This window comes from Rutilus rutilus, assembly GCF_951802725.1.
Source record: "Rutilus rutilus genome assembly, chromosome: 4".
In the NCBI taxonomy this organism is placed as follows: Eukaryota; Metazoa; Chordata; class Actinopteri; order Cypriniformes; family Leuciscidae; genus Rutilus; species Rutilus rutilus.
Window position 1 is genome coordinate 39,451,879 of NC_140212.1, and position 12,047 is coordinate 39,463,925.

General features: G+C 41.0%; 1 long non-coding RNA gene across 1 annotated transcript; it reads right to left on the reverse strand.

The window, feature by feature from the left end:
- Positions 1 to 4,802: 4,802 nt before the first annotated feature.
- Positions 4,803 to 11,522, reverse strand: LOC311289954. Its single transcript, XR_014627253.1, has 3 exons — positions 11,445 to 11,522; positions 7,777 to 7,860; positions 4,803 to 4,921 (listed from the first exon to the last, which is right to left on the reverse strand). It is a non-coding gene; the product is annotated as an uncharacterized lncRNA (long non-coding RNA).
- Between the last annotated feature and the right edge of the window lie 525 nt (positions 11,523 to 12,047).

Consider the following 12,047-nt stretch of genomic DNA (forward strand, 5'->3'; position numbering starts at 1 on the left):
CCGGTTATTGAGGGGGTGGGTTGCTGAGTGAAAATATCACCGTGGGTCCTCAATCCTGCGTTCGGAAAAATGCCTATTATAACACGGGAGTCAATGGGCAAATCAGCATTGTTTTCCCCAATATGGTGCACGTGGCGGGGGCGGGAGCAAGGCTGTTGAGGCGTATCCAATTTTTCCGACTGTAGCTATACAAGTATAAGGGTCTTAATAACTTGTCTATTTAGCTAAGGACTGTTTGGCTGAAGACAATTACCATCAGATTTGAAATTAAGATTAGTCAATGCAGCAGTGAACTGATGTTCAAGTATACTTAAGTCTCTTCCGTATTGGGACTACATGTAGGTGAAAAATGTTAAGTTGTAGCAGACATGGTTGATTTGAAGCAACCTGGCATGGGACTTGAACTCTGCAAAGTTTAGTGATTCATTATGCATGGGAAGGATTTTGTCAGAAGAAAGAAAAAGAAAACACAGGAAAACAACAGGATCTGGCCCCCAAAAACTTACCACTGCAGACATGAATTCAGGGTCTGAGAGCTTCTCATTCATGGCGATAACGTCCTCAACGTTGGCCATGGGGAAAACAGCACCATCCGGTATCGCCATGACTGGCATGGAATCTTTTTTGAGCAGTGTGTTTAGCATCTGCCCATGCAGCTTCAGTGTGTCCTTCTTCTAGCAATGTCACTAGTGTGATGAACATTGCTCCATCAATGTTTTGGGGGGCTAAACTTTGGCCACGCAGTAACTGGGCTGCTCTGTGGCCAGGAGACGGGGTGGGGCTGCCGCCAAGTAGGCTCATGCTGAGGTCACTTGTGGGGGACCCACAGGGGTTTCTCGGGGTCAGACTCTGTCTTGCTGGCCTGACCCTGGTTACCTATACAATTTGGAAGCAGAAACTTTGACTTTAAGGAACATTTCAATACCTCTAAACGAAAACAAAAAAACTAATACAAATACTGAAATGGCAGATCTACAAGCTCATAATGCATTGTAACATCAGGCGTTGTGAACTCGCTCACCCTCCCAGAAACGTTGGGGCTGCGGGATCCCTGGGACCTGCTCCGCCACCTGGACACGTGAGGGCTGCTGAGTCCCCTCTGGGACACACAAGGGCTGCGGCTTCCCCTCTGGGACACATGAGGGCTGCTGAGTCCCCTTCTGGGACACACGAGGGCTGCGACGACTTCTCTGGGACACACGAGGGCTGCGGCTTCTTCTCTGGGACACACGAGGGCTGCGGCTTCCCCTCTGGGACACATGAGGGCTGCTGAGTCCTCTCTGGGACACACAAGGGCTGCGGCTTCCCCTCTGGGACACACGAGGGCTGCGGCTTCTTCTCTGGGACACACGAGGGCTGCGGTCTCCCCTCTGGGACACATGAGGGCTGCGGCTTCCCCTCTGGGACACATGAGGGCTGCGGCTTCTCCTCTGCACAATATGAAAGCAGAAGTACAGCATTAACACCATTTCAATATCCTAAGAGGAAGAAATACCGGTAACACTGCAGCAAATTAAAAACACAACACTACCATTAAATAACTAGACCAACACATCATAGGTCAAAGACCGGGGTCTTGTAGCGCAATGTCAGTGGTTAATGGTGATTTGCAGGGTTTGCGGCTAGATTGGCTAAATCTAGATAGTCTAATCTAATCTAAGATAGGATTGATGCTGACTTCTGTGCTGCAGAACATTGTTCCGTCTCAGCTTAGGATACTTAGACTAGCCTACTTTTTTACATGTCACCAAAGGCTGTTGCAGCGCTAGAAGTTAAGGAGCTTTATGATTCTGCAGAAATATAGGCTACATTGTCAAAATACAAATTGCAGCAATTTAGCCATCGTGTAGGTTGCTTTAATTAAATCATACAAGTCTGCAGATTCACATTTCAATAACTATCGGCTTTCATTGGAAGATTAGGCTACTGAAATCGAGCTTGCCTTTTACCAGAGCTAAGGATCTTTATCATTGGGCGACAAAACGTAGCCTAGGCCAATGGTTCTTATCCTAGGGATTGCGACCCCCAAGGGGGTTGCAAGACGTTTCCGATGGGTCGCGAGATGCTCTCCCATGTATATTGTTGAGAAAAGAGCAAGAGAAAATGAAGATTTGAATAAGGTGTCTTAAAATATTAATGTCTTACAATATAGCCTACTGAATGAACGAAACAGAACGAAACACTACAAACAATCGAATGCAAAGAGACAATTTATCTTATCGTAGGCGACGTTTTCAGCATGTGATATTTCCCCTCTGTGACAGAATGCTGCAGATTCACCTTAATTTGTGAATGGATAAGCTATTCTCTGACAAAAAAGTTTTAAGAACCACTGGCTAGGCGATATGCGGGCAATCACTCGAAAGTCAATGGATGGGTCAGTGCATCAATTAAATTAAAAATAAATTAAATCCTGACCATATAGCCTAGTATATCTACATTTCTCATTGAAGGAGGGACATTTTCACTTCTCCTTTTGTAGGCCAATATACCTATTGAAGGTCTTGTTTCACTTAATCACTTCACACACTTAATCACTAACCCTGTTTTTTGTCCGGGCTTCACCTGCACCACACATTTTCTTAGACACAAACGCCTCGGGAGGAGTAGGTGGCAAGACATCTCCCTCAATGTCCGTTTCCTCCTCACTGGAAGCCAGCAGAGGTTTTGGTGCTCTATATTCAGTTAAAAGCATACATTTAAACTTTTACAATAGAATACACTGAAAAAAGCAGTTAGAGGTGTTTGTTATGCCCATTTTCCACTGGGGGGGTGGGGTTAAACACACAAACAAGGAAGTGAGAGAGAGGCAGAGGAGTTGATGACAAGTCCAGATGAGCGGTGTAAAATTAATCTTAGAAGTGGAGAAGTACAGGGAGTTGTATGATCCCCAGCACATGTTCTACAAGGACAACAGCTGATCAGAAGCGCTTGCCGACCGTCGCGGAGAAATACGTGTCTGGTGTAAACAGGGGGGCAGCAGATCGAGCGTGATTTTTAGCAAGCGCGCCATATGTGTAAAACACAACAGAACACACAACACAACAGCCTCGCCTCTTCTAAATGTTCCTGGCTCTGTCTTTTGGCGTTTTTGCTGACTACAAGCCACAGAGCAAACAACAGCAGCAGTAACGCCTCTAATGCCTCCATTGTTGTGTTAACTTTACTGACCACGGTGTGACAGTACATATGCCGTCTAATAAAAACGATGTCACAGCAGTGTCGCCACGCCAACTACACCCACTTCCAGGTCGTAACGACACTACCTTCTGTATGGAAACAAAAACCGTCCTGGTTGTCCAAAGCGTGTGGTGCTGTACCGTGCCATACCGTGCTGTACCGTGTTGCAGTGGAAAAGCGGCATTAGAGGCATACTGATCTAGTTTTGGACTCTAAAATATTGGCATCAATATTGCTTTTTATGATTTATTCCCACCGAAAGGAGTTTTTTATACGTGGCTCAAGGAATTTTTCTAACAACTGCCATATTTGACGTAAATGAAAAATGGAAATTAAAGGGAAAGGAAACGTTTTTTTGAACCTGGACCTTATTTCTAGCACTAAATAAGTTCATAAACTCAGTCGGAGAAGTTTGGAGTAACCTGATGTTGTTCGCGAGAAATTTACATCCATCTCAGTGAGTGCTATTCCAGCAAAACAGTAGAGGTCAGGGCCAGTAACATTACAGCCTAAATAAAACATTATCAGTAACAACACGTCTTCTTTTCACCAATATGTAGTTATACATTGCTAGTGCTATCCCTCGTTGACTTTGGAGCAGCTTGGTTGTCTTCCAGGGCTTTTTAAAAAATTCAGCAAACAAGCATAAGGTTAGTTCTAGATAGCTTTGGGTTGACAGAAGACGTTGATGACGTCACTTCCACAAAATTGTGCACAATGAAGATGTCCAACATATCCTCAAAATCGGATATTCTGCTATATTGTACTAGCAGTAGCAAGTTAGCAGGCCATTGGATGTAGTGTACAAGGCTGAAATAAAATAATCATGTGGTGGCAAACGGCAATGACGTCATCGGCTCGTATTGACAAATCTTTTTTAAAATGCCTGGATGACAAACAAGCTGTTCTGAAGTCATCGAGAGATAGCACTAGCAATGCATAACTACATATTGGTGAAAAGAAGATGTTTTGTCACTGATAATGTTTTATTTAGGCTGAAATGTTACTGGCCCCAACCTCTACCGTTTTGCTGGAATGACATGGATCTAAATATCTCCAGAAGGACAAAAAGTCACTCCAAACTTCCCCGGGTAAGTTTATGAAAGAAATATGAAAGAAACATGCTAGAAACAAGGTTTAAAAAAACAGTACAGGTTAAAAAACAGTACTTTTCCTTTAATGCCAGAAATTCTGCAACGTTAATTATATAACATTATATATTCAGCCTCGAAAGTGTCTTAATAACAAAAGGAAAAAGGGTATTAGTATGCAATCTATACTGACCGTGATTAAAAAAAATCATTTTGGTATTTGCACCTATAAATAATCTCAAATGCCTGGAGTTGAGTAAACATGAAAAAATATTGTTTACCATTTATGATGACTGATGTTGGTTCAGAAAAAGACAATTGAATATAGAAATCACAATTTTACAGCCTAAATTTTTGGCACTTATAGAAATTGATGCCTTATTGACATTGAGCTAGATAGATGACAGACAGAGTATTTGTCAAATTCAGAAAAGAACCTCTTACCTGCCCATCCAAGTACCCTGATGGAGTATTTCTGCCACGATTCCTCTGGCTTCTGTCGGTCCTTCACAGCCTTGGTTACATTATGGCCTGATGGCCAGAAACACTCATTTTGTTCTTCGGTCATCCAACATGTTGGAATTATATCCACCACAGATTGGCCATCGTAGGTCTCGTCAATAAACTCGACAACACAGAACAGGGGCATGCTGCAAAGTTCATAATGGTTACTGATTGTGTAATTGGACAAATGCAACAGCTCCATCCTGCAATGGCAGAAGTATTAGTCTCTCAGTTAAATCTGTGACTGACACACCGTGCAGCTGGAGAGACAGCCGTGTCACTGTTCTAATCCCCACACACGTTGACTCAATAGGGTAGTTGTAAAAGCTGCCTTCTTTTTCATAAAATTGACAGACTGCGTACATACCCCCTGATACCAACTCAACAATGTTCCGCACCACAGCAACTTTGCCCTTAACATTAAAACAATTGCTGCCTTCACGACGAGAAATGATATTGCCCTCATGTCTGTACTTCATGTACTGCATGTGGACAGGAACATCAGGGAGAGTCGGACCTGAGAAATGTGGTTGTAGAGGCTTATTTGCCCTCTCTTTTCCACTTTTAAGGGAGAGTGAACGCTGCTTTTCACTGAGACGTCTTACGAGTTGTTGAACTGCGCCTTGGGGCCGTCTCACTAGCCGCTTCATAGTCCCCAGATGGTTTTCGAAAGGGAAACATGACACGTTGTCTAGGGCACCAAAGTTTCTGGCATCATCAGCAAGATGGATGAGTGAGTGAGTGTTATAGACTAGCTGCTCTGATCCATATATCTGTCCAAAATTTGTCACATAACATTTCAGTAGCTTGTCTGCATATTCACAGTGCTTAGAGCACAAGGCTGGACTGAGAAGTATCCTCATTGCAACTGAGAGTAGCATAAAGTTTTTGTACAGCCTTGTTGGTAGGCGTCCTTTCAGTACCACAGGACCTGTGTACAACAGAAACTGCCGACATTCAGTGGCCTTCCAATTTCTGTATTCTCGAAGTGACCTTGGCTTACGTGAAAAATTCTGTGGGAGATTTGCTCTGATTGATTCCAAGTGATCAGAAATCATGTTGATTGTGGAAGCAGAAAGACGACTACTTAAAGGTCCCTTGGTCCAAAGATGTACAATTCTTCTAAAATGTCCTAAGCATACCAAATGCATATAGTCAAGGACAAAGCTTGAGACCATTGTAATGCCAAGCTCTTGTAGCGGTGAGACTATATCATTATGGTGATGTTCACTATCAAGCTGCTGATCAAAGGTCAAGTCTGTCCGAAGCGGTGCAGTCAATTCTGGAAACACAACTGTACCTAAATGAACCCCATACTCAGTACATCGCTCACAGGAGCTGTAGCCAGTGTGACCTTTGATGCATTTCAAGTAGGCACGAGCAGGTGCATCACAAATAAATGCATATGGAAGAGCAACATTGTAATGTCTTTCATTGTATTCTAGACCATCACGCATTAATAGCTTCAACTCCTCAATGAAATCCTTTAGGTATTCATGAAACGATTGAGGCTTTGTTGGGCCTGCAAACAGACCAATGACACCAACATTAGCTCTGGGAAGTTCCTTGATCTTAGCCAGAATAGGCCATAACTCCTGTTTAGAGCTGCCTGAGAGGGGTATACCATCAATGTTAATGCGCAGTGTTATAGTGTCTACTGAGGAATGTGCTTCCTTTGACAGCGCTGAAATGATTAAGTTAGACACTCCAATATGGCAGTAGCATCCAGTTCCGATGTCTTTGATTTCGTAGGTTGTTGAGGTTGACAAAAGAGTTCTTGGATCTTTTGGTAACTCTAAGCCACACTGCACTAATAAGTGCAACAACTCTGACAGGGCACTATGTGAAATATTGTGATTTACTGCCCAGTCTCCCAATTTCCTACAAGGGTCTGATTTGTCACCTGTGCTTTCCGAATCAGTCTGATCATTTGTGGCTTCAAAACTGTGTTTGGAAACAACTTCAGAATGTGATTCATCACTTTGAGACCCCAACTCTTCACTATGATGTCCACAGATCTGTCTGTCATTTGAATTGTTACTTCCATGAGACTCCAACTCTTCCTCTGATGCAATGAAATCCATATTTGTTGGCACAATGTCCTCGTCATTATGGCAGTCTTCCAAAAACTTCAAGTGCTCCTGTACTTTCATTTTAACACGTCTTTGTTTAGTCCAACGACTGTCATCATAATCCATTTTTCTTTTTGATCTGTAACAGACAAAGCTTTTGTACTATATAAAACCGACAGACATATTGAGGTGTTTAAGTTAAAGACCTGCTGACTGTCACACACGTGTGTGTGAAATTAATTGTGGCTCAGAGATAATATATCCCAATATCCAAAGATCGTGACACATCCCTAATCTGTGATGGTCTGTTTAAAGGAGTCATATGTAAGATTGTGGCCAGAACTGATACTACAATCATGTTTAATTGAGCAATATCAGGGTTTTTCCTTGGCCAAAAAAGGAGAGTGGCGGTAACCCCTCGCGGAGCACGCGGCATGGTGCGATCATAGCTACGACGGTGGGGGGGGGGGTGCTAGCGTAACTGTAAGATCCAGAAATAGCATGGGTCGCGCAGAATAAGAAAAACCAGCGCACCCGACAGACAGCGCTTGAAGTATTTATTTTTGGATTTCCTCATCGTGAGGCGGTGGCGGCAATAAATAATGTGGTGGCGGCCGCCACCGAAATCTCTATGGAGGAAAAACCCTTCATGTAAGAAATTGATCAAAATGGGTTAAATAAAATATCCACCCAAATTCTGAATACTTTAGAGCCCTCCTCTCCCTGATTGGGAACTTTCATCAAATATCAAATATCAAATGTAAACAATATCAGTTGTGGGCTGCACCTCTGCTTTTGAAATGAGAATATCCTGGTTAAACTACTGTGATATAAGTCATAAGCATTTGAATTTAACATAATTTGTCAACGTCTTGTAACATATCAGGAGCATTTAAAGGAAACTTTAAGGTCGATGTATGGAAACTTACGCCATATTTATGAACAACAGGGTACACCTCCTCCTGTCTGGCTGGCTCCTGTCTGGTTGGCTCCTGTCTCCTGGCTGGCAAGACCTTAATGAAATTAGACAAAAATTGAGCAAATCAGTGTTCAACAGGAGCTTTCAATAAAAAGATAAGTAACCATTTAACATCAAATAACCAGCTTACATGACACTAAGTGTGTGTGTGTGTGCGTGTGTCTGTGTGCATGTGTATGCGTTGTAACAACAATGGCATCTGCTTTTCAGATTAAGTGAATCATGTGATGGCGAACACATCGTCTTTGTCCTCGGGAAGACAGCGCTGGTTAATAATTGCCCCACGAGGACCAATTTACCAGCACCCATGTGACTCGTATCCCCCAACGTTACAGCCTCATGACATTCCGCACACACACACAAACACCCTTTTGTGTATAACTGAGAATACGAGAAATATCTTTTCTTTTATTTTCATAATGTGTGTACATTCCTATATGCACGTGTAATAGAGGTGTGGGTTGCTAAGAGTAAAATCTTGAATTCTAAATGTTCACTGAAAGAAGGTTCCTCAATAGTGTCTTGTAAACCGACCCCGACATGGTCGTAAACTTTATGACTCCAAAGCTGCATCTTATCCAGTTCCTATGCAAGCCAACATTCCAACACATGGAACTTTTCAGGGAACTTTTCAGAGAAAACCCTTCAAATGTTTGATACGTATTCCTTTGTTTCCCAGGTGTCTTCACTTACCATAACGGAAACACTGACAATTTTATTGTGTGTTTAATCAAACTTTATTTGTGTGTAATCATGCATATAAATGTAACGTTATGTTTCCTTTATATTTACCTGTCATAATTGGTATCTGTCTGACCGTCCTGTTTTAATTCAACCAGTCACACATAGGAGATTACAGTAAAATGTATTGTTCTGTGTGTACAGTCGTAAGAGGAAATATGAATTATTTCTCTCATAAGACATATGGTAAAGGTAGGCGTGTCTTCTCCACACAAAGAGAATCTTTCCCGCCTCAGATAAGAAGATCTGATTCGCTGTCGTTCCAGAAAGAAGGCGTAAACAGAGGTCTGTTAAAAGGCAGAAACCCCCTCATCTCGCTCTCTGATCCCTGCTCTTCTCTTCTCCGGCCTCTCTCATCCCGGAACTCCTCCTCTTCTCCCCGGCTTCAAGAAACATCTGAAAGGCTCAGGCCTTCTCCTCGGACCAACACATGTTCGAGTCGTAGCTGCCGTTCTTCGCAACTAAGCTCATACGTGCCTTTCCCCTCCAAAAGGGAAACGATCTGAACTTTCTCGGTAACGTTAAATTCGAGTGAGCCTTTCAAGCTTCCCGCGACACCAGAAGACGCAACAGAAACCGGACACTGTCCGTGTTTCCTTCCTGTCTCAGCCTCACCCGAACAGAGAACAGACTTGCAAGTATCTTTTGATCTCTCTCTAACAGCTGATTCCTGGTGTCTAGCTCGTAGGTCTGTGACTTAAGTTACCGTCTATCTTTTATCTCTTTATTTCTTTCTTGCTTTCTTTCTTTCATTTTCATTTTATTCTGACCACATATTTTTCTTGTTTGTTTAAATGTTTGTTTGTTTTATTGTTTGCATTTTACGTACGTTTATATTTGTAGCTTATATAATCTCTTAGTGTGTGCCATTTTATTAATAAACCCATTTATACTTTTAACTGTCCCTGTGTTTGAAAAACCACTTTTTATGAAGTCAATGAAATCAAAGATCTTATTTAAGCTACACGCTCTATATTATAGGCTAGCCTACTTTGAGTAGGCCTAGTTTTAATTTATAAACCCAAAAAGGCTTTGTCTTCGTGGCCAGAAGATAAACTTTCTTGGAGTTTTGTAAACAGGAATACTTCTTCTTAACTGTGATAGTCTTACATTTATTCGCGGGACGAATAACTGATGACGAAACCAGTTACAGAACGAGGCATTTCCTATAATTGATAAAGTAAATGCATATGCGATTTATGAATTATGACCATAAGTTATGATTATTAATATTTCTAAAATTCCCTATATCCTTGAGCTAATTCGCATTAACCCAGAGGCATTTACGCTACTGCGTGCAGAGCACACAGGGACATTAGTGTGTGCAAGCGTCCACGATAAGCAAGGCTCACGTGTCACTCAGCAATATGCGTAGTTTAGGGTTGCAACGATTCGTCAATGTTTTCGACAAAAATCGATAATAGAAATAGTCGACAATGAATTCCATTGTGGACAATTGTCGCCAGATATGTTTTTCCAACGGAGTGAGGCATCTCACTACAATCTCTGCCGGGAGTTGCACATGCACAATAGCATCTCTGCCGAGCGGTAGCGTACAGTAATGGCGGTGTCCTATACAGCAGCTAAAGTTTGAGAGCTTTTTAGCCTGGATACAGTGAATAATTTCAGACTGGTGAGAATTGTAAAGTTCTTTTGCAACAGACTGTGCAGTTGTCCACTGAATGTACTTCACAAAATTCACTTAATATTTGTTGTGTTCACTGTTTAACTGCTGCTATGTGCCTGCTCTTGGTTTACAGGAAAACATGTTCACTTGATTTTAATTTATTATTTATTTTTCTATAAAACACATTAGCCTGTCCTTAAAAAATGGATATGTTTATTTGTTTATGGATTTATGTCTATACTGACCGAACACTGTGCCTAATTGGTTTTAGATTTACATTTTTATTTACTTTTTGTATGAATCGGCCTATCTCTCCCTCCTCTCGGCCATGTTTTACCTACATAAAAAGTCTCCCTGTGCATCTTGCTGGCTTCTATCGTTAGTTGTAGTGTTGCAGTTACAACTGCACTAATACAAAATGAAGGATAAATATTGACTAAGGTTGAATTTTGTTTGCTTGCATAACCCAAAGAGCACATATAGCTGCAGATATCTTATTATAAAAATATAAGAATTATTAAAACTCGTAAAATATTCTGACAAAGGAGCTAAATAAATGATAATTGTATAATAATAATATAATTACCTACATTTTAAGTATATGAAAGTAAACCAAGCACAGCCAATTTGATGGAGAGCTGAATTAATATCAGCCTTATTACTCCCAGGAACATCTGAGTGGTTTGGCATCATGAGCATCAACCGTGATGTTGGGAAGCAAATATCATGACGACATTATTGATGATTTTGCCTCCAGAAAATGCAGAAAGGGACACTGTTAATGAGGAGTTACTGTATAACAAACATTATGATGTTTACAAGCCCAAAACATTTGAGACTGTTTGCTTACACATTTAGTTTGATTTGATTTGTTCCAATTTATTATTAGAGCAAAAGGTGGGGACAGTGCAATATGTTGAAGTATGTGTTATGCAATATGTGCAATATGTTTTTATGTTTAAAGCATGAGGAAGGGTTCGGGAGGGAACCAAACTCTGAATCTGATATTGACTCAGATGAATTTGAAGTGAAATAATGATGAATATATTTTATATCATATCACCGTTATTGAATAAAAGTATATTGTGATATATTGATACTGAATTATTGTCCAGCCCTATAGCTAAACCAAACCTGCTGTTTTTCATTTTGGTTAGATTCTACATCAGATTAAACAGCACAAACCAAAAATACAGACTACTGTACAATCTGCAGTGTTATTTTTATGGCAACATAATATTTCAACTTACCTTAATTTTATGGAAATTCGGCGTTGGTCGGAAGAAATATGCACTTCACCTCCAAGTCACAGCCAGCTTGCTTTCCGAATGGACTGTTAACGTTTTGAGCGCGAAACGGTCTTTGCATACAGGCCCCAGAGATGTCCGAACTGCCTGACCAAATAACTATTTAATACAGTAAAATTCGTAAATTAAAGGATATGTGAGAGAATTAACAAACGACTTAACTGCTTCGCTGGCTTCATTATGAATGAGCCTAATTAGGTGTTGTTGTGCATAACAGGCAGTGGTGGAGAGTACTGAAAATCTGTAGTCAAGTACAATTAAGTGCATTGCTAAAATATTACTCAATTACGAGTAAAAGTACCGGTGTTAGAGAAATACTCAAGTAAAAGTACAGTTTGTAAAAAAAAAAAAAAAAATGCAGAGTATTAGTTACTTTTAACCACTGATGTCACCGTCACTTCTCCAGACTAGGGCTGGAAATTGTGTGTTTTCCTTTACCAGAAGTTAACATGCCAACAATCTATTAATCATTAATAATTGATAAGATGCAAAACAAGTGTTTTTCCCTCATTTAAGTTTTTATTTCCTTATTAAGCAAATGTCTCC